Source organism: Wyeomyia smithii, chromosome 2 (genome assembly GCF_029784165.1).
Source record: "Wyeomyia smithii strain HCP4-BCI-WySm-NY-G18 chromosome 2, ASM2978416v1, whole genome shotgun sequence".
NCBI classification, from domain to species: domain Eukaryota; kingdom Metazoa; phylum Arthropoda; class Insecta; order Diptera; family Culicidae; genus Wyeomyia; species Wyeomyia smithii.
In genome coordinates, this window is record NC_073695.1 from 45,782,129 (window position 1) to 45,805,629 (window position 23,501).

Genomic DNA, 23,501 nt, shown 5'->3' on the forward strand with positions numbered 1-23,501 from the left:
AGTTGCCGCTGGCTGGTATGGTTAGGCCTTGAGTTGAGCTAGAAGCCATTGCCAACAGGAATTTTGAATGAGCCAGCAAGTGCCGGGGCGTGACTGAATGTGACACTGACGTCAAGTGGGTTTCCGTTGTGAAGCTGCTCAACCCGCCATTGATTGAGGCCATTAATTGTTGCACAATGGGCGCGAAAATGGCAGAGGTTTCTATTACTATTTTTTTCTTCAAATACTGGTTTATTCGACGTTTTAAAGTTTGCGATTGAATGTCCAAATTATTTGTTTTTAAATATTTGAACTTAGAGTGTGCAGCTCAACCTAAACTTTCGCTTTCGGGAGTCTTGTTTTTTGAAACAGTCACAATTGTAGCTTAAGGGTTAAGTCAATTATATATGTTAAAATCTCAGATTTTTCTAAAACGTTATCTTTAGCATTGACGTCTCGAAGTCATTCATATTTTATCAGATTTCCGCAGTCCAAGTAGTTGTAAGGTTTTAGGTTGTCGTTCTACGTTTAGTTGGCAGTCATACTCGAGCTTTTCAATTAATTTGGTAAAAGTTGCCCTGCTGAATCGTTTCTATTCTTGTTAATATTTGGGTTTCTTTGTCAATGTTGTGCATGTTTTCAAACCAATCCAGATTGACCATTTCCGAGTAACCGAAACTTTGCACATGTGGTTCTTCAACGACCGGATGATGATAATCGTTTATCTGAAAAAATCAAGGCTTCATTTCCTAAAAGTTCCACCTGAAGAAGGCGCTATTGAGTAAAATCTAAGATGTCACAAAAATGAGTTATTTGAATGAAATGGTGTTTTCGAAAAAAAATTACATAGAAAAAATAAATCCAAAATTTTACTCAAAATTAAATATCTCGAAAAGCATGTTTTGAAAGTTTAATTTTTTTAACAATAAAACTAACATTGTAAATTAAAATCTACCAAAATTTGATGCTGTTGTAATAAAAAACAACACTCTACTATATAAAAATCCATTTAATCTTGTAAACGATTTTTCGTCACACAATTTTCATTTTTAAAGTCCATTTTTTTCTTCTCCAACGTTTGCTTGTCTCGTCGGATTTTTTTATATTCTGAACAAACCGTGTTAATTAAAATGAAACGAATGGAGAAAAAACAATTCCAAGAAACTGAATTTAAACGGAATAATTCGATGTTTGCTGACACATTTCCATATTGTTTAGTATAAGAGAGTTACTAGATAAGAGAGTTTTTCCAGATAAAACAAAAATGCCTCATTCATGCAAGAGTAAGTTATTAAAAACTCACGTGAATGCTACGTGAAAGTGTGGAGGAATTCACACAAGTTATAAAGCCGAAGTCTTGAATCAATGCAATCAATTAATATTGAAATGATGTGAACAATGCACGTGAAACTGAGTTTACTGCAAAATTTGGTTATTTTACATTGTTGGTATTATGCATTATGCATTATAATACTATTATGAACTAGAAACAATTGCAAAAGATAGCCTACTGCTTTACGATTTCATCAAAAAATAAATGTCAAATGGCTATGACATGATTGAGCGTGATAATTTACTACGTGACGTTGCTTTTTTTTCGATACTTTTTTTGATAATACCACAAAATAGTGCTATTATTATGTTGATATTTGTTAGCTCAAGTAGGTTTCGCTCTTTTAGACTGGTTTACAGTTCATGCGCAATGAGCTTTATTGCGGTCAAGTGAAAATACTCAGTTGAACATAACACGTTTCGGAATAACCTTCAAATGAAACCAATCAACATGATCCACATAGTGATTCTACGCAGTATAAAGTTTATGTATCAACAAAGTCGTGGTCAAGATACTAACTTCAAACGAAGAAACAGTTTTGTTTTCATGAACAATATTGTCTTTTCGCAGAGAATTCAACATACAAGCTATTTCTTGAGTAATTTTGTAACTCAGCGTAAGTAGCAAAATGTGAACAAACGCATCTTTTATATCATGTTACTATGTGGCAAGTAATGGCGGCACTACATTTTTTAACAATTTTTATAGAACAACCGAGCAACCCAGCTTGCGGTTTTCTTTTTTACATCCTTTCCTAGCAAACCGACGAATATTTGAAATGAGCTTTCATCTCAAATACGTTTTTATGAAATTTTTTGAAATGAACCACATTCAGTTACACCATTTTGACTTTGAGTTATGTTTTACTCGACCTGAGTGAACTTTGACGACATTGAATGACGTATACAGCATAACAGTTTTCAATCTGCCACATCTTGACGTAGTTAAATAACGCACCAACTGACAGCACACCTTTACGCTTAGACTTATACCTACTTTCTTTTGGCTGAAGCAAAGCGTCGTACACATTGTTTTTCTCCCAAAGCTCTTCTCTTTTCTATAACATAATTAGGGAACCTGTATATTAGAGAAATGACAAGACACTCACTGTTAAGGCAACTGTCAACATCAAAATGGATAACGGCAATGCAAAATTATACAGCTCGCCCGTTTTGATGTTGACAGCTGCCTTAACGGTGAGTGTCTCGGCGTCTCTCTGGTGTATAGGCTGACTAAACATAATCAGAGCAGTAGTCGTTGACAAAGGTAGGTATATTGTTTTAGTTTGTTGTTTGTTTAACTCAGACAATCTGAAAACCCTGGATTGAACCAGATCCATTAATCAACAATGTCGATAAAAAGTCTAAGTCTAATAGTTAATCAGCTCAGATAAAAGCTGTCATTTTTTGACAACAATTTGTAACGTATTAAGCAACTCGTATAGAAATTATATTCTATTGTTTTAGGGATATTATGACACAGGGATGCTAGTTCAGTTTTCTAAATGTATTCACAGTCCACGAAAAAAAGTCTTCATACATATGAAATCTGTAAACACGTTCCCATTGAAATATTGACAGTTAGCAAAATTCCCAGTGAACACATTAATTCGGGTACGGTTAACCAACCGACTATTAGGCTTCCACGCCTTCACACGAGCTCAAATGTCTTTAAAATTAAGACACGTCTACAAATCTGGTATCCCTGTCTCTGTCATGACCATGACAAAGCTGTCGCTGTCAAATCTCATATGTTTGCTGCGTATCGTGAAATGGGGTGAAATTGATCAGTGGGATGAAATTGATCACCTGAAAATTCGTGATAAAAAATACTAATCAAAAGATATTGCTCTTACAACACTAGGCATTCTTAACGTGTCCTTAAACGCAACTTTTGCATGATTCACATAGGGGAATTGTGGGTAACATGAACAGGGGTGGTAAAATGGACACCCGTTTAAATCTCGACTATTACGTTGAAAAATAGTACAAACTTCTTTGGCACCTTATCTTAAAGGCACTAGAAGTTGTTTGAGACAAAATATGCGACATGATACAGTCAAACAGACAAAATAATAAACAAAAATAAAAAAAAAAAACACGTGTACATTCGTGGTGGTGATTTTATTTTTGGCCCACAAAAACTAAGGTTTTTTTTCTAGTGTAAAACAGTATTTTATAACGATTTTTCTGCAAATATCTATACTCAGACAACTAACCAGCAGAAATCATCAAAGGTTAGTAATTGTTTAAATGATTTTTTCGATACATTTAGGTATTTTCAATAATATGTATGTGCGGGTAAAATGGACAGCACTTGGTGATGGTGAAAAAAATGTGTTAATTTCCATTGAAAAATCTAGATGCTTCGTGTTTATATCAGAAAAACGCAAAGTCAAACTCGGACCGATGAACAGATGACCGCGGCTGAACGTACCGTTGAATGCGGAATGTCCGTAAAAAAGCTTCCGCCATTTCTCAGTTTCTTGCGGATAAGGTCATATATTCTTATCAATTCTACGACAAACGGTGAAATTTGAACTGTTGGTGAATGCAAAAATGTGTCACGTGCTATGGAACTACATTTTACCATCTGTGAAGGGATAATTAATGTTCACGCCCAAGCTGTTCATAATACCACCTTCATATGTTCATTTTACCCACACGTGTCCATTTTACCCCCAAAAAACTGCTTTCGAAAATGCTCATGAAAACTACGGAAAATACTATATTTGAGTACAACTTCTTATATTTTTGTATTAACCATTAGTGGCCCAGTTAATGTGCGCTATCGACTCATTGTTGTAGTGTTAAACTGTGGAGGAAATTGGGAAATGGCTTAGGGTGTCCATTTTATCACCCCTTCCCCTACTTGTCAAAGTTAACCCTTGCATTCCCGATGCAATTTTTCATATTTTCGAAAAATTCTTCTTACTCAGTCAAAACTCAATCAAATTTGATCGAACAAGTTTCCAAATAACAAAAAAAGCATTGAATTTACTTAAAGTAATCTTGGTTGAGGGTTAATTACGTTACATTTGGAGAAGTGAGTAAAGTTTGATAAAAGCTCAAAAAATGTAATTTTCAACAATGATCATTCCATACCGTTAAAGAAATACTGATGAATTCGCAGGAAACCACAAAGATTTTATTTTAGGCGCTAGTTTTTGAGCTTTTGCAACAAACCGAACTGAAATCGGTCTTACGACGATCAAATAAGAGCAAATTTAGCAACAAGCAGCTCGTGAACCAAAATAAACAAATTTTAACCTGAAATATTGTTATTTTCGTTTCCAAACTAGCGGTAAATGATATTTTTCAGTACAGAAATTATCATTTATCTTTAGCATATCGAAAAAAAGCACATTGCCAAAAGAATGTATGGATTTCAATGGTGTTCAATTTCACCCCAATTCACCTCATAGTAGAGTAGATTGTTTTTGCAACAGAACTATTGCAAACAATTATTATAAAATTCGGTTTTGTTTCCAAGCGGTACATAAACCTTTTGTCTTTAAAATGTATTACCAGAGTTTTTCGAATTTTGTTTGTAGCATGAGAATTTCACTTTATAGAAAAAACACTCAAAAGCGAACTTTTACCCAGCATGCGGGGCAAAATACGCAGTTTACGGGGCAAAAGTTCGCACTTCATGAACAGTGTACTCATTACAATATCCTTAATAAAGTTAATTGTTTTTTGCTAGTTTTGCACTGATTCTTTTTAGCTGCGTTAGTGCGGTGCCCCGAAACAATTTTTTTATTTCCGGAAATCCGGTTTTCTGGGGATATGTTTCGAATCTTAGAAACTTTATGAATATTTGAATAGAATCTTACAATTATTGGTTCAAATGTCATAAAATTACTTCCACAGGCCGGGTTTTGGGTGTTTTGGTGATATGCCCTGAAAATGGACCATTCGGAATAGATTCCACTGGGGCTTCTAGAGACCCGAATACACCAGATTCCATACTAGATTTCAAAAACGATTCCAGACGCCATCTTGAATTCCAATGCGCAGACACCAGAAATCAACTTTAAACGCGATTTTTAAATTCAAGATGGTGACTTCCGGTTTCTGAAAAGCATCCAAAATTGACCAAATACCATCTCATATGAACACTTTTGGATTCGGAATGATGCCAAGAGTCCTGAACACGACACCAGACGAACCGAAAGCCACCATCTAGAATTTCAAAATGGCGTTTGAAGTCGATTTCCATCATCTCAGGGCATAATTTTTTTCCAGCAATAAACATATTGGGGGGTTCTCGACCATTTTGGGTAGTTTCCTAGAAACCGGAAGTCGACATCTTGGAACCCAAAATGGCAGCTGGTGTCATTAAATAGTCTCAGAGCATCATCCCGATTCCGAAAATACCCATATTATGTTCCAGACACCGGTGTCGACATCTTGGGATCCAAAATGGCGTCTGGGGTAATTTAATGGTCTTAGAGCATCATCCCGATTCCGAAAATACTCATATTACCTAATATTTGATCACATTTTGTTGTTTTCCAGAAACCGGAAGTCGCCTTTTGGAATCAAAAATGGTGTCTGGGGTCGTTATCCAGTCTCTGGACATCATCTCGATTACGGAAATACACAAATTGGAGGGTATTCGACCATCTTAGGTTGTTTTCTAGAAACCGAAAGTTGACATCTTGAAATTCAAAATGGTGTCTTGGCCATTTTCCGATCTGTGGGCATTATCCCGGTTGCTAAAATAAATGTTGGATGGTATTTGACCTTGTTTTTTCATTGTTTCTATGGCTTCTAGAAGCCCCAATCCATCGCGGAAGGACCATTTTGGAAGCATATCAACAAAACCATTAAAAAGGTTGTAAGATTCTATTAATTAAATCATAAAACCTTATTATTCCTTAGTTTCGGAGCATATTTGCATATACACTTGAGTAATTTCTGTACAAAAACATTGTTATTAAACGCATTTTTTCATTACGGTTAATGGCACTTAGTGCGTACTTTTGCCCCACAATGAGTTTTCCAGCTGGTTTGAGTTTTATGGCAAACTTCAAAATATTTTCGGCAAAACAAATTCACACTGCAAACAACAATTATACAAGAGTTATTTGGGTTCTGTTGATTTCGAGTTTCTGTAGTTTTCCAATAGGTCAATAATAGGTCCCAAAACTAAGAAAATTAGATCAAAACAGCTCAAAACACGATTTTCCACATAGCTTTGCACCATTTAAACTGAATCTTATGTGTTTACATGTGTGATTTCCTGAAGTTAAAATACTGCAAATTCATACAATGTTGCCAGTTTATTTCGCTCGTATGTTTCGAAAAGGCCAATGCGTACTTTTACCCCGTGCGTACTTTTGCCCCTCACTACTCTACCTTATAGAATTCTCGAATTTATTTCATGTAGTAGACGGATTCACCACAGAAGGCAGAATCACAAAAGGTAGAAGCACGAAAGGCAGAATCATGAAAGGCAGAACTCTATGACCGTACACACAAGGCAGAATATTTCAAAAGGCAGAATTTCGAAGGGCACGAAAGGCAGAATCACTGGTAGAAAAACCTGACTCACGATAGCCAAGTGAAATTGGTGCGAATCCTGGTCACGTTATCAAAGCTGCTACTCTACATTTATTATTTAATATTATTTGGTAACCAAACATAATAACCGGTCGCAAGCAATGACCAGTTTTGATGGGAGGTGCAAATCAAGCCTAATTATTAGATCCGAAAAGCGCAAGCTGGTTTGGCTAGGGTCCTCAAGACTATAACGGCATCACAGAGAGTAATTTTTCGATGTTAGGTATAACTTACACTAGTCTAGTTGGTTATAATGCGGCGAAGACGCATAATCGAGGGCAAGGAACCGAGGCGGCACAAAGCCGCCGTGGTTTCCGCGGTCCGAGCCGGCCGCCGACCCGCCGACCCGGCGGCGGCCTCTCGCATACAAACGACTGATCTACTGGTTTTCTAGGACTATCAAACAGGTTTTTTTTCCCTTAGTTAAGTCCGATCGAGCGGTAGCGAGTAAGGACTGCATACACTTGCACAATAGAGTCGGCCAAAGGCCGCGAGTGTATGTTGTCAAAGAGAAAATAGACCATTTTTTTGATTCTGCCATTCGCGCTCTTTGTGATTCTGCCATTCGTTATTCTGCCTTATGAAATATTCTGCCTTTCGTAATTCTGCTTTTCGTGATTCTGCCTTTCGTGATTCTGCCTTCTGATTTTCTGCCTTTCGTAGGAGACTCTTGTAGACGATAGAAATTTCATTAATAGCTTGAGCACATACCAATATTTGTTTTAAAATTATACTATTTCGGTAAAAATGTACATGAAGCTAGTTAAATGGAAATTGTTATAAAAATTGATCAATTTCACCCCGTTCCATAGTAACATCTCAACGATCCGCGGTACCCCTGACAGATATGAAAAAAGTCTAGCAAAAATTCCATTTAACTTGAAATGGTTGCAGGGCGCTTACTTAAGGCTCAGTAAAAAGCATTTAAACATTGTGTACTTGTTGTTTTCGGTAAAAGTTTTGACCCGAGTCCGCTTCAGTACAATCGAGAGCAAGTTTTCACTCTAGATTCAATTGTGTAGCGAAATGCCACATGACTGCCAGAACTGCCATTCACTAATTATTTTTGCTAAGTCAAGCTTCATTGTGCCTCACTTGTACTTGTATTTAAAAAAAACGCAGAACTCAAAATCTTACTTCTTAGAACAATTGCATCTCAACAACAAAACATATTGCGTCACCAAAACTTTGGAAGTGCTGTGCAGAAAATCGCATGTTCTCAAAAAACTCAAAAAAAAACTGTATCTTAAATACAAAACATTCCGCAGCCCTAGTTTTCGGGTCTCTTTTTTACCTCACACTGAGGAAATTAGAAAAAAAAAATTTTCAACGTGTGTGCGATTATGCACAAACCTACACACTCACATTTTTGGTTGTGTTTTTGGCTCATCAGTCTTTAACCTGAACTAAACGAAGTCCTGTTTCTTTTCCTTCAACGTTTCGACGAAATATTTTGACTTTTTCAAAACGAAGCAGAAAAATGTTTCCCCTATTACAGACGCTATTTAAAATGTATTTTATAGAAGACCAATCAAAACAAAATGAAAAGTTTTAGTAAGTACCAGCCATGTTATAAAAGTTATAAAATAGGGGAAACATTATTGTACTTTGCTTTATAGACTTCTTGAAAACGACAAAATATATTGCCGAAACGTTGGATATAAAGAAGCAGTACTTCGTTTATTTCAGCTTAGAGAACAATCCTAAAAATCACTGGTTGGTTTGTTCTTTGGGTTAGAAAGTTAACAAACATTTGCCAATAATTATGATTGTTTGGTATAGAATGGAGAAATTCAAAGCTTGTTTGATAAAAATGGTTTATCTCGAGATTTACTCGTATTACCTCGGTGTTGTTTCTTACTTAAAATTTTCCGAGAAACACGATGAAATTATGAAATTTAAAATAAGAATGGCTGCATTGGCCGAAAAATGTAAACTTAGTTTTCAAATATAAAAATAATCTATCTGGCAACACTTCCGGTCAAAAAAGATATTTTTCTGAACTCCTTAGTTTATTTTATATAAAAATTATCTATCAGTATTTTGCGGACATCTTACGTATAAGAATTGTAAGAAAAAAATAAAGAGATTTTGATCATAAAACGCCTGATTTTGCAACAAAGAGGAAGGTCCCACAGAGAAAGGCGGGGGGGGAGGGGTATTCCATTCCATTCAAAGCGAGCCTAGATGAATAATTCCCCCAAATCCGTGATGGTCGATGCCATGTGGTATGGATACTTTGTATGGAACGACCCATATGCAAACTGAAACTAAGCTATACTATATTTTCAGTGTAAAACACCTTGATAGAATGAAATACTTGTTATGTTTTGATTTGAAACTTTGAAACAAGAAAACAAGTAAAATTCAATGCCTAATTTCAAAATCTAATGTGTATGCATGTACCTAAAGTTAATTGTTTTACACATGTGATTGCTGCTTACCTGTCATGAACCTACCTGATGAATTTACCATGCAAATGGTGTTAATGTGAAGGAAAAATTCGATTTTTTTTTACTTCTTTAATACACATGTTTTATTTTCAAACATAATCACTTAGCATCTATTTTTTACCACTACTAGATACAGTAAATATTTTTGGGTCATATTCTGAACTAGAATATCTTTTAAGTGCTATTTGATTATTACTTGAAAGTACAAAACTATGAAATTTCTGTGTTCCAGGTATAGGTTTTACTCAACTGAATAGTTCTTCTAATTCATCTGACATTTTTGTGTACTGTTCTTTGCATTGGTAGAAGAAATTCAATTTAGTTATACATTTATCTGTTTGTTGAACTGTCCAGTCGTGAAATTCTCGTGAAGTTATAACGGTATTATTTCTAATTTATGCCTTAATTTGAAATCACGCAGGTCCGTTTTTTTTTGTTTTTATGAGCAGCTGCTCCATCTGACATAAAAATAATTTTATAGAAAAAATTCTCTGTTTCATGAAATCAATTCACACAGTATCGTGCGTTAAAACTTCTGATATTATAATCAAACTTACATTTTCTAATTTACCATCCCTCTTATAAAAAATTTCGAATGGATGAATTGTCGCTTGAGAATTATTCCAATGATAACCCTGAGCTGCATTTTGGATAACATATGAGTAATTTTCCGAAAAGTCGCAAATTACAGGAATTCCACCTTCTGCCAATGAATCTTTCCTGTCTTTCAGAAATCAAGACTGTTTTTGTAAATGAAGTCATGAGTTATAAGCTTATCAATTTTCTCAAGGAAATACGAAATAAATTCGTCAACATGGTTTATAATGGTTTCAAAGTTGCAAAAGTAATCAAAACATAACAAGGAGCTCATTTTATCGAGGTGTTTTACACTGGAAAAATAATTTACCGTTTTTAATTTATATCTATTGAAAAAAATAAAAGTAATATTCACCCTTTTCAAAAGACAGTCCAGACTAATTTTGGAAAAAGTATGTATGCAGAGATGCTTAAATGGGTAATATCTTCACATTTCAAAAGTTTGAACAACTTTTGAGAGGGTACTGCCAACCTTGGGTCCACTTGGCGCGAAATTCGTCAACATTAATTGGAAAAACTGGATAGAGAATATTCATTTAGATTTTCACGTAATATTGCCAAGAAATTTATTTTCAGTGTGTCAACAGTATTTCACTCATGGGAGTAAATTTGATTAATGTTTTGTGAAATGACTGCTGAAAAAATGTTGAAAAATTTAACTTTTTTGTTTCTTATTTCTCCATCACCAAATTTTGACAGATTGTAGTAAACATTGTTATCTTCAATTAGTAAAAAAATGAAAAGGTACTTTCTGAGGTACTTAATATTTTGTGACAATTTGTAAAATTCAGAACAGAAAAAAAATTTTACGGTGCATATATTTTTTATAGAACCGCAGATTTCCTACAGTTTTGTCAAAGAAAATATTCCAATCAAACAAAACGTTTTTCTGACATAGAAAATTTTATCCATCAGTCACATTTTTGGAAAGGTCCTTTTGAAATAACAGTCGTGATTCAACATGAATATTTGATATCATAAAATGGCCTCTTTATCAAAAAAAGAATGACTGTGCGAAGTTTCAGCGAAACTGGAACTGATACGTTATATATATTTTCAATCCTTTTCTATGAAATGCAACAAATTAGGAGTGCATACGTTGTGTGTGATCAACAAGTAACATTTGTGTCAGTGTTGTGGAAGATTGCAGTTGTATGCGGGTAATTTTTGTGATAATTAATGACGGTAATTAAATAATATGCGTTATTTCTTAAAACATTTTGATATATACAATATAAATTATATTTACATTTTTTTCTCAGGGTAAACGATAAATGTTTAGTGTTCTGTAATATTCACTATCTCAAATATTTCACGATATATTGCCTTCGTCTTACCCTTTGATTTAAATTGCAGTATTCACAAAATTTTCAAGACTTCTTCTTCTAACTGAACGGAAGAAATTACACCGATTACGCTGTAAAAATTAGAGCCAGTCCAGTGGAATAATCAGCGTTTTGATTGCACCCATTAAAAGCAACATCAGATGGGAACACTATAAATGTTAATCAAAATTCATTGCGCCCTGTCATTTTATATCCCCATGAATTAATCTATTGACCAGTTGAATGAAGATGGAGTCATCATTTTTCAACATTATATTTTCAATTTCGAACTTTATCTACAAATCTAACTGTGACCTTCGCTTCTAAATAAATGAATGACAATCTGATTTTTTTTTGTTGAACCCTAAAAAATTCGCGAGTAATAAAATCAACGAGCAATGTGAATTTTCGAGATGCCATATTTCATAAGTCGTGATACGTATTCATTGAAATATTTATTAAACTTAATTTCATAACTCACAATTCACCGCCAATTTCGGGCAGTCGAACATAAAAAATACGCCGCTGCTATCGAACAATCGAACATCAGCCTGCCATTAAAAGTTGGACAGTTTGCTCCCCAAACCAATCAGATTTTATTTTCCGATCGGTGAATATTAACGGTTCTTGTTTTGTGACACGACATCGTACAAAGTTGTCGAAAAGTATGTGGTCAAGCGCGCGCCGCCGCGCCGCTACGAACACTAATGGCCATTTTATGATTGTTTTCAGGAAAGTTTCCCGTGCGATATGAATATCACATTAGCGTTCGCACTGGCGCAACAGAGCGCGCCTGGATCAGCGGCAGTAGCCATCAGCCACGTGGGAGGACCCCTCGTCATCGTGGTCGTCTTCGCACCTCTGTCTGTGGCAATATTCATTCCCCGCAAGATTAACCTGGGGGCAACCTGGTGCGCGCTGTAATGCATGCCATGGCGCATCCCAGCATGTCGACCCCCCTTGTCCTTCCTCGAAATCCGTCCACTGCTGGATACGACCAGCTGGTGTTCGCTGATACCGGCTGATGTGCGGCAAGCTATGTGATAATGTGAAATTTTTGATGGCCACCGGGGACAGTGTGTTCGGTTGGATGATCGAATTGTCATAGATTTGGTCGATTTTTTTGGTTATTGCTTTTGAATTGTGTTCGCGCTTCTCGAATGGAACAGCGCTATCTTATCGTCTCATCTCATAAGTTCTCCATAATGTCATGCTCATCATTCTCCTGTATATTGTATTGGACTTTTTCTGTCTAGAAGTTTATTTGGATGGTTACGTCATAAACAATGTCATAAATTTTTGATAGGTGGTGTCGGCTCCATAACCTAAGTCTAAATTGATTGGAAATTCCTTGTTAAACTACACTTATTAACACATGAAACTGGAAGGAAGCACAAGACTGTGGGACTGTGAAAGTATGAAGTGGAACATTAAAAAGAATTGATGTACGTTGAGAATCTACAAAAAAAAATGACCTGTTCTGTTCGAAGATGCATATAAACATTGATCGGGTCCGAACAATGCATTCATCAACTCCTACAGCAGTAAAATCAACAGCGAAATAATGATTTTCCACATTCATATATGGTAAATTTGGGATGAAATTAGCACTTATCTAGAGGCGACCCCTGGTCGCCTCTAGCGTAGGCAAGCATCCCCGAATCCGCTAGCGAGAAAAAAAAACGTGTCCATCAGGCTTGTTAAGGCAATGCGAGGCGTTACTAGATTGTGGTAAATGTATTATTTATGACCCTCCACCAGGCGGAGAGGTGGACATTTAGTTTAGGTGTAAAATTATTCACGAATCAATTTGACCAAGCGCCGAATTGGTTGGTGGCTATCGTAAAAAAGTCGTAAAGTTTTGAAATAAATTTACGAGATTTATCCGCCACGCGCTGGCTGGCCGCACTAGGACTGCTGTGCTTAAACGCGTGAAAAGAAGAAATTATTACTAATCCACTGGTGACTAATCGTTGCTCTTTTGCAGGCGACGGCGGAACGTGATTCAGTTTTAATTTTTATTTTAGTTTTATTTTAGGGAGTTTCGTAACTAGCAATATTCGCTTCCAGTTGATTGATTGATCGACTGAAAAGAGAAAAGGGACGCTTTGTTTTTCGGCATGAGCCAAAACACAATGATATGGCCCTTCTGAACTGAACTTATCAGTCTCGTTAACCCATCAACCGAGCCCGCACCGAGCCCATATTAGGGAAATTTACTGTCCGATCATAATCGGTATCGTCCCCGGGAAAAAGGTGTTACGCACGAGTGCCCTTCAAACGAATCGAAAATGGCTCCACAAGATTGATGACCCTCGGTAGCCCCCTAAACTGCCGGGTGGCAGGACCACCTCCAGACCGGTAATCTCCGCCGCTGATAATCGCTCTATCGTGTGCCCTCCGTTGATCTGTGTGTTTACGAGTGCCTAATGTGTTAATCATTGCCTGATTCGTCTCGTCTTTTGCAGGAGCGCCGCTGCAAAGCTTACGCCTTTTGAGATCAGACGTTTTTTCGGTTGCTTGTGGACTGGTCTTTGACTGCCTATAGCTTCAAAGTTTGTGTTTTGTCAGTGTGTCTTTTAAAGACTACCTGAAAGTTATTTCCCATCAGTCTTTCTCAAGACTACCTACTTTTGAATTTAACATTTGTTTTAACTTTTTTCGTATCACCTGAAATGGCTGGACGGAAAAAGAAACCTCGCATCGCTGCGGGGAGGAAAAGAGAGGCATCTCTTTCTGACACTTCGAGTGTCTGTAGTGACAATCCTTTTGATATTTTGCTTGAGCATGAAGCTGGTGAAATGGAAGTTACCAATAATGAAACTATACAAAATATAAAATCTTTAAAAAAGGAGAAAGTTCCACCTATTGTGGTAACTATTTCTTCTGAATTTAATATATTCAAAAAGGAACTTTCAACGTTTGTTTCTGACGTTAAAGTTACCTATCAAATTGGCCGTAGAGGTGAATGTCGCTTATTAGCCGACTCAGTAAAGGGTCGTGATCGTCTTGTTCAGTATTTAACTGACAAGATGTACAAATTTTTTACATATGACACCAAGAACGCCAAGCCGTTCAAGGTTGTCTTGAAAGGTCTCACCAACGATCAAACCGTTGATGAGATCAAACTTACTTTAACAGAATTACTTGGCATAGCCCCTACCCAAGTAATTCTAATGAAACAAAAATCACGAGGCGAAAACAGTCAGAGAACTGGAATTTCCCTTGTTAATTATTTAATTCATTTTAACCGCAATGAGGTTAACAACTTTAAATTTTTTGAAAAAGCACATGCTTTGTATAATGGCGTGTAAAGTGGGAAATTTATAGGAAGTATGGCGGAGGTGAAAAGCATATCACCCAATGTCGTACTTGCCAACGTTATGGCCATGGTTCCAAATTCTGTAACATGGACCAAAAATGTCTTAATTGTGGAGACTCTTCTCACAAAAAGGACACATGTCCTGTGAAAGAGAGTAAAAATTTTCGCTGTGCGAATTGTAACGGCAACCATATGTCAAATTTTTATCAATGCCCAGTCCGTTTAGCAATTGTTAAGGCAAGGCAAGGTAAACAAAATTCAATTTCTCAATTAAAACCAAATTCAAAACAAAATTCTCCAAGCGTACCAGTGACGCATAGTTTACCTACTCCTTTGCATACCCGTTTAACTTATGCACAGGTTACAGGTAGTTCGAGCATTATACCGCCTAGTGTTGGTAGTTCGAAAATGACCGTTAATATGGGTAAGCAAAACACGCTAGAAAATAATTGTACACCTATTACTCCAGCTAATTTTGCTGCCGAAAATATTTTTTCTAATGTCAACTGCCTGGGGCCTATTACGGCAGGTAAACTTTCTTTTTTGCAACAGGCAATGTTCGATCTTATGAACGCCATGTTGCAGGCAAAATCAATGTTTGAAGCCATTCAAATAGGCACAAATTTTACTATTTAAATTGTTCCTAATTTAAAATTTAGCAATGATTTTAAATAAAACAATTAAAATATTAAATTGGAATGCTCGCTCATTGAAGGCCAATGAGAATGAGCTTTTTAATTTTTTAACAGTAAATAATGTGCATATTGCAATTATTACTGGTTCATAGATATGATAGGATTCAGGGTTCCGGCGGTGGAGTTGCAATTGTTATTCATCGCCGAATCAAACATCGTGCTCTTCCCCATCTTGAGACGAAAGTTATTGAAACTTTGGGAATTGAAGTTCAAACTGAACTTGGGATTTTATTTATTGCTGCAGCATATTTACCATTTCAATGCACACGCGAGCTCAAAAATTATTTTAAAGGTGATTTACAAAAACTCACCAGAAATCGTTCGAAATTTTTCATAATAGGCGATTTTAACGCTAAACATCGTTCATGGAATAATTCTCAAAGTAATTCCAATGACAAAATTTTATTCAATGATTGTTCTTCAGAATACTATTCTATTTTGTCTCCGAATAGTCCTACATGCTTTTCTTCTGTAAGAAACCCTTCAACAATTGATTTGGTGCTAACAGATCAAAGTCATGTATGTAGGGATTTGGTCACACATGCTGACTTTGATTCTGACCATCTTCCAATAACTTTTTCTTTATCACATGAATCAGTTTTAAACCCTATGAGCTCTGTTTTTAATTATAACAAGGCTAATTGGGAAAGATACAAAACTTATATTGAGAGAAATTTCAATAATGAGCTTGATTTGCAAAACGAAGTGAATATTGATTCCGCTTTGGAAGCATTAAAATGTGCAATTGTTGATGCCAGGAATTATTCTGTTCCAAAGGCTCAAGTGAAATTTGATTCATCAATAATTGACGAAAATCTTCAACTTCTAATTCGTTTGAAAAATGTCCGCAGACGTCAATATCAACGTTCTCGTGGCCCTGTTTTTAAAACTATTTATAAAGATTTACAGAAAGAGATTAAACACAGATTTACTCTTCTGAGAAATCAAAATTTTGAGACTAAAGTTGAAAAATTGAAACCATATTCAAAACCATTTTGGAAGCTGTCGAAGATTCTTAAGAAACCTTCAAAGCCTATTCCAGTTTTAAAAGATGGTGAACGTTTTCTTGTATCCAATGAACAAAAGGCTCAAAGACTTGCTCAGCAGTTTGAGAGTGTTCATAACTCAAATTTGAATTTTGTGAGTCCAATTGAAAATGAAGTCACACGTCAATTTGATTTAATTTCTTCCCAGAATTTTTTACCTGCAGAAATAATTGAAACTAACTTGAATGAGATTAAATCAATTATTAAAAATTTCAAAAATATGAAAGCACCTGGTGACGATGGAATCTTTAATATACTAATCAAACATCTCCCTGAGAGCACAATGGAATTTTTAGTGAAAATTTTCAATTGCTGCTTCAAAATTGCATATTTTCCCAAATTATGGAAAAATGCAAAAATTACTCCCATTTTAAAACCGGATAAGAACCCAGCTGAAGTTTCAAGTTATCGACCAATCAGTTTGCTTTCTTCAATAAGTAAACTGTTTGAGAGAGTTATTCTTAACAGAATGATGTCACACATCAACGAAAATTCAATTTTTGCAAATGAACAGTTTGGATTTCGCCATGGGCATTCCACAACTCATCAATTGCTCAGAGTTACTAATATGATACGAGCTAACAAATCTGAAGGTTATTCCACTGGAGCTGCTCTTTTAGACATAGAAAAAGCATTCGACAGTGTTTGACATAAAGGTTTGATTGCGAAATTGCAAACTTTCAATTTTCCAACTTTCCTAATCAAAATTTAAAAAAAATATCTTACTGATCGAACTCTGCAGGTTGTCTATCAGAATTCAAAATCTGATAGATTTCCTGTCAGAGCAGGTGTACCTCAAGGTTCAGTCTTGGGTCCAGTCCTGTACAACATATTCACTTCAGATCTTCCTGATTTGCCTCCAGGATGCACAAAGTCATTGTTCTGCGATGACACAAGCATTTCCGTAAAAGGAAAAAGTCTTCGTGTCATATGCAGTCGATTGCAGAAAAGTTTAGATATTTTTTCTTCCTACTTGCAAAAGTGGAAAATCTCTCCCAATGCTTCTAAAACTCAAATGATAATTTTTCCGCATAAGCCTAGGGCTTCTTTCCTCAAGCCAAACAATAATCACGTTGTCAAGTTGAATGGGGTTATTTTAAGTTGGTCCTACAAGGTTAAGTACTTGGGACTAATCTACTATATAAAAATGGAATTCCGTAACGCTTGATCTTATTGATATTATTCCCTCCGTCTCTGTGGTGTACAGTAATCATCATCATTTGAAATCGTTTTAAATCAGAAAAATAAGCGGTGACATAAAGGTTTTTTAACCGGAAAATGTTCGCTGATGTTCAGAAAAGACATTTGGTGAAAAATAATTAGTATCTGATTACTACAATTTGAGATATTATTCACAAAACTAAGTAAAACATACAAAATTATGACTTTTCAAGTTGAATTTACCTCTAAAACAAAATTCAAAGCGATGACATGTGATTCTTTTCGCATGAAAATGTTTGTTAATGTTCAGGAAAGACATTTGAGGAAAAATAATTAGTATCTGATTAATAAAACTTGAGATATTATTCACAAAACTACGTAAAACATGCAAAATTGTAACTTTTTATTCTGAATTTACCTCTAAATCAAAATTCGAATCGATGACATGAGATTCTTTTTTCATTAAAATGATTGTCAATGTTCAAGAAAGACATTTTAGGAAGAATAATTAATAGCTGATTACTAAAATTTGAGATATTGTTCACCAAACTACGGGAAAAAAGCAAAATTATGACTTTTTAAGCTGAATTTGCGTCTAAATCAAAATTCAAAGCAATGACGTGATTTTTTATGCATTAATATGTTTGTAATGTTAAGGAAAGACATTCGAGAAAAAAAAAATAGTATCTGATTACTAAAACTTGAGATTTATTCACAAAATTACGTAAAACATGCAAAATTGTGACTTTTTGTGCTAAATTTACTTCTAAACCAAAATTCAGAGCGATGACATGAGATCCTTTTTTCATTAAAATGTTTGTTAATGTTCAGGAAAGACATTCAAGGATAAATAATTAATAGCTAATTACTAAAACTTGAAATATTATTCACAAAACTACGTAAGACATGCAAAATTGTGACTTTTTATGCTCAATTCGTCTCCAAATCAAAACTCAAAGAGAAGACATGTGATTTTTTTTCATTAAAAAGTTCGTTGATGTTCAAGAAAAACATTCGAGTAAAAATAACAGGTATTTGATTACTACAATTCGAAATAATAACCACAAAACTACGTGAAACATGCGAAAACATGACCTTCATACTGAATTTGCCTCTAAATCAAAATTCGAATCTATGATCTGTGATTTTTTTAAGATGAAATTAAGGAAAAATTAATAAAATTAAGTACCTGATCATTTGAAATTTAAATAATTTTAATAAATCTACGTGAAAAATGCAAAACCAAGATTTTTAGGCTTAATTTGTCTCTAAAACATAATTCAAAGCGATGACATGTGATTTTTTTCAATGAAATGTTCGTTCATGTTCAGGAATGGCATTTGAGAAGAAATGTTAGGTATCTGATTACTGAAAATGTAGATATTATTCACAAAACTAAGTGAAACGTGCAAAATCATGAATATTCATTTGCCTGCAAATGAAAATCAAAGCTATGATATGTGATTGTTTTCCAATAAAATGTTAGTTAATGTTCAGGAAAGATATTTGAGAAAAAATAACACGTATCTTATTGCTAAAAGCTGACATATTACTCAAAAAACTACGTATGTTCGAAGCATTTTTGAAGATGATTTTCTGCATGCAAAGAAACACCTTAAAATTCTCTCTGTGATTTTTTTTGAAAAACATATAATATATACAAAACTTTGACTTTTTAAGCATAAGCTCAAGTCGCATCTAAATAAAAATTCAAAACGATGACATGTGATTTTTCTTTCAATAAAATTTTCGTTGTTTCTTCAATGTTTCCAAATAATTTTTTTGAAGAAAAATCCATGTTTTGAATCAGTGCGAGTCGAGCATAAAAAATTTACATTTCTGATGTATTCGTAGATTTGTGAATAGTAACACATTACGGGATTCGATTTACTTTTTTACCTTTACCCAAACTAGATCTTGGAACATTTAGCTGGAGGAAAGGTCCCATTTCATTGGTTTGAACATAGATTAAGAGGCGACTTAAGCATTGAAAGTCATTTTTCATTTTCTATATAATTTTGTGGATTAAAGCACAATTGTCAGTTATCAGAAAACCTTCACTTCTTCTCAGACGTGTTCCTTGGACACCAACAAACATTTTCGTTTTGAAAAAAAATCACAAGCATCTCTTTAGATTTCATTATAGAGGAGAAATAAGCATGAATGGTCATGCTCAATTCTTCTTACTTACTCGAATTTCCTAAAAAGAGGTTTTACTGTAAACGATTGTCAAACAGCCTGAATATCACCCAGTATAGGTATATTCGAAACTGGGATGACTCCACACAACATTATCCAAAACGGCGGCTTCCGGCTTAAGAAAAATAACCTAAAGTGGTATTTGGCCAACCATTTCAATAATTCCGAAAGTGGAACTCCATACGTCGTTTGGAAATCCGATATGGCGACTTCCAGTTTATGTGTGTTCTGTTCTCAAAATATTGAAGTATTTTAAGTAAGTTGTGCTAAAGCAGTAATGAACTATAAAAAATGATTCTTAAATTTAAAACCTTTGATCCCGAGCATCGCCGGGAACGTTCAACTAGTTTATGATAAAAAACTTATTCTCAAAGAGCACATTGAGAGTATACAAGCCAAGTGCATCAAATATACGAGATGTTTATATCCTCTCATTAACAGGAATTCTAAACTTTGTTTAAAGAACAAACTTTTGATTTACAAACAAATTTTTAGACCAGCAATACTTTATGCTGTACCGAACTGGTCAAGTTGCTGTTCAACAAGGAAGAAAACGCTCCAAAGGATTCAGAATAAAATTCTGAAAATGATTTTGAAGCGTCCTCCTTGGTTTGGTACACTCGAATTACATAGACTTACTGGTGTTGAACCATTAGAAGCTATGTCAAAAAAATTATTAACAATTTTCGACAAAAATCGTTGCAATCCTCAATAATCCTCGATAAGCTCTCTTTATAGCCAATAAGTTAGCAATTAAGTTAGTTGTAAGTTTACTTCCCCTTTTCTGACAAGAAGGTTTAAATCCCTACGAATGATAAGTCCTAATTGCGAAAGCAAACAAATCCTAACAATTAAAATTACAAATTTCTAACAGTTGAGAAGTCACCATTTGTGATTGGACACACATACTCATTATTTACTAATGTTTATCATAAATACTTAAGCTACTAACAAATCCCCCCTTAAAAAAAAAGCTCTTCCACCTAGCTGTTGGTAAGGGATATCGCACCTGAGGCGTCCCCCCACGCCACTAGCGTCCATACGCCCATTATGTGAAAGCTAGATCTCGAGCGTACGGTTGCCATAGTGTCACGTGCGTAGATTGTGTCACTGCCAATCCAATAAGACGAGGGCAGGGTGGTCCGTTCTTATTTCTTCTTTTCGAAAAATTTCCTTCAATATTTGTTGAGCAAATGTTGGCTCACATAAATTTTTCGAATGTTTTAAATTTAAGCAAACATATTTCTCCACGATCTCCAGAATGGAGTGCTCGTAATAAAATCTAATGCAGAAGTATCGGCTTTCCAAACAAAATAAATAGGTTATACAACTTTCCCCCACACGGGGAAACGGGAGTCACCAGAACGCAGCAGTTTATCCCAATGCTCTAGATTCCAACCTTAAACACATCGTAGGCGACAGAGAAGATTGGAATTAGTAGAAAACGTCCCAAAATAGCCGCTTCATGTGAGAGTGAGGGTATAGGTAATTGACTGGCGGCTCGACCTGGCCAAGCTAAGAACGGAATCACGAAGCAACCGTCAAACTCGATGCACGCCTTGACACTTCAGACCGAAAGTGAAGTTTTTACCAGCAAAAGGGGAGGTTGTCAGGTCGAGTTTGTCACTAGTCGTAAACACATGGTTACTGTGCTTCTTTCTATGTTCGTGTGTCTTGTTTTTGCACCAGTTTCACAGGCTGTCTTAAAAATTTGTTGTGTTCTCTTTTGTTTTGCTTACGGTAGATCTTTTTTGTATGTTTTATTGTCTGGCTTCTGGCAGCACCCACGGTGCTGCTTTGTGAAGCTTTCAACTGAACGTTCACAAGCGCTAATTTGAGAACGTCTCAAATGGAGTTTCAATACAACCTAATTCGACAGTTCAAGTCCATTCCCAACTGTTACATATTCTTGTTGGTTTCTTCTTCTAGAATGGAGCACCTTAATCGAGACTTAACAGTCATGCTGCTGCTGGTTCGCACGTGTCACAGCCAAACAAGACGTACGAGCGCCGGGTGTTGTGTACATACGGTAAATAAAAGAAAACACAGTTCGAAATAGCAACAGTATTTGTAACTACACATTCAGCTTATCTGTCCCTGCTGAAAGGTTTCTGAACGATTTAATAAGAACTTCAAAAGAGAATTGCACCTGTTTTCAAAACTTAAACTGTTTGTTACGAAATTGTTTCGAAATTCGTGTCTGTGTGTGCGAAATTTATTCTAAACAAGGTGATAAAACAGTAACATAAGTTGCAAATGGAAGCTTTATAAAAAGTTGTTTTTGCCCAAAGTTTGATGTTTTGGATCAACTAGAGTAAATAAAATACTATAAAATGGGGCCACCATGGGAACAGAATTTTTGGGCTTATAATAGCAATTCCACAAAAAATGGCAACCAATTTAATCGACCATTTTTTAATTGGGTGAAACTTTGCATAGGTGTTTCTATGGGCAAAAGATGCCATTTTGTGCCATTGGTTTTGGGTATTATATATTTAGGTATTGATTTTTTTTAGAGCCGAAACGATTTGTTTGATCGGTATGACGTTCTCAGAAAGAAAAGTTGCAGATAACTATTTTGTCTTTCCAAAAAACATACAAAATCTTCCCAAAAATCTGCATTAGAACCACGTTAAACATTTAAAAAAATTTATTCAATGTTAAGAGAAATTGAAAAAATCTTACGAGGTGTCCACTGTTAAAAAACGGTCCACTATGGATTAGTTTACCCAGCACATTTCATTTATCTCTTCAAACTTCCAACAGCTTATCGAACTCGGCGAATTTTTTTCAAATATCAGCAATGTATTTCAACGAACATTCAGCAAATAGGGTGAATTAACCTACAGTGGAGCCCTTTGCTTAATTAACCTTTAGTGGACCACCAGTCAGATTAACTGATTTTCTCTTGGCATAAATCGGACCATATAGGGTAACGGGGGTATTTTGGCCCACATGCATATTTTGGCCCATCCGGTAACATTTTACGCATTTTATCTGATAAACTCAATTAATATTAGAAAATTATGCATGCAACATTAAATAACACACCTAAGAATCATACTACACTATAGTTTTCGGCGAAAGACTGGCTCTAGGTAGTGTTATTTTGGAATTAGTTAATACATATTCAAAGTCATGGCTGAGTCAACCCAAAGTCAAGAGGAAGTGGTAATATACAAGGCAACGTCCGGAAGCTATTGTAACAAATGTGTATGCTTTTGAAACAATTCGTTGGTGTAGTAACATCAATGAAATGTCATAGAAACAGTTTGTATACTCTAACATGTTGAAAAAAGTTGAAAAAGTAGTTGAACGCATGGCCGAAATATGTTTGCCTCTTTATGAAGAAAATATATTCTGGCCATGTCAAGTTTTGACATCTCTTTGATTACCGTTCGGCCGTTGCACGTGAACAAAGAAGCAGCTTGTGACAATTTACAAGTAATTACTTCTTAATTTATCACATTTAACGATATGAAATTAGATAAGAATGCCTGTCAAACCGCTATAAGCCAAATCATTTCATTTTTAGATGCCTAAAATTTACAAAAAATCACAGCAGAAGGATGTTCTCCTCAAACCCACTATTTTTGCTCTAAAAATACCGATGATGATCTTAGATATAATTAGTCCGAACTATTTCCATACACGTCTGTGGATATACAGGTGGACCAAAGTAAAAATTTGGTGGACCAAAATATGCTTTTAGTACTTCGTAGAAATTTTCATATTTCTAGGATATTTTTCAATATATTGCATTGTTGAACGGTGAATATTAAAATAGACACTTAGCTATTAACAATGGTATAATAGAGTAGGTA

General features: G+C 35.2%; 1 protein-coding gene across 4 annotated transcripts in view; it reads left to right on the top strand.

The window, feature by feature from the left end:
• LOC129726057 (fibrillin-1) overlaps window positions 1-23,501 on the top strand; it is a 238,438-nt gene that overhangs the window by 735 nt on the left and 214,202 nt on the right. The window lies entirely within an intron of this gene.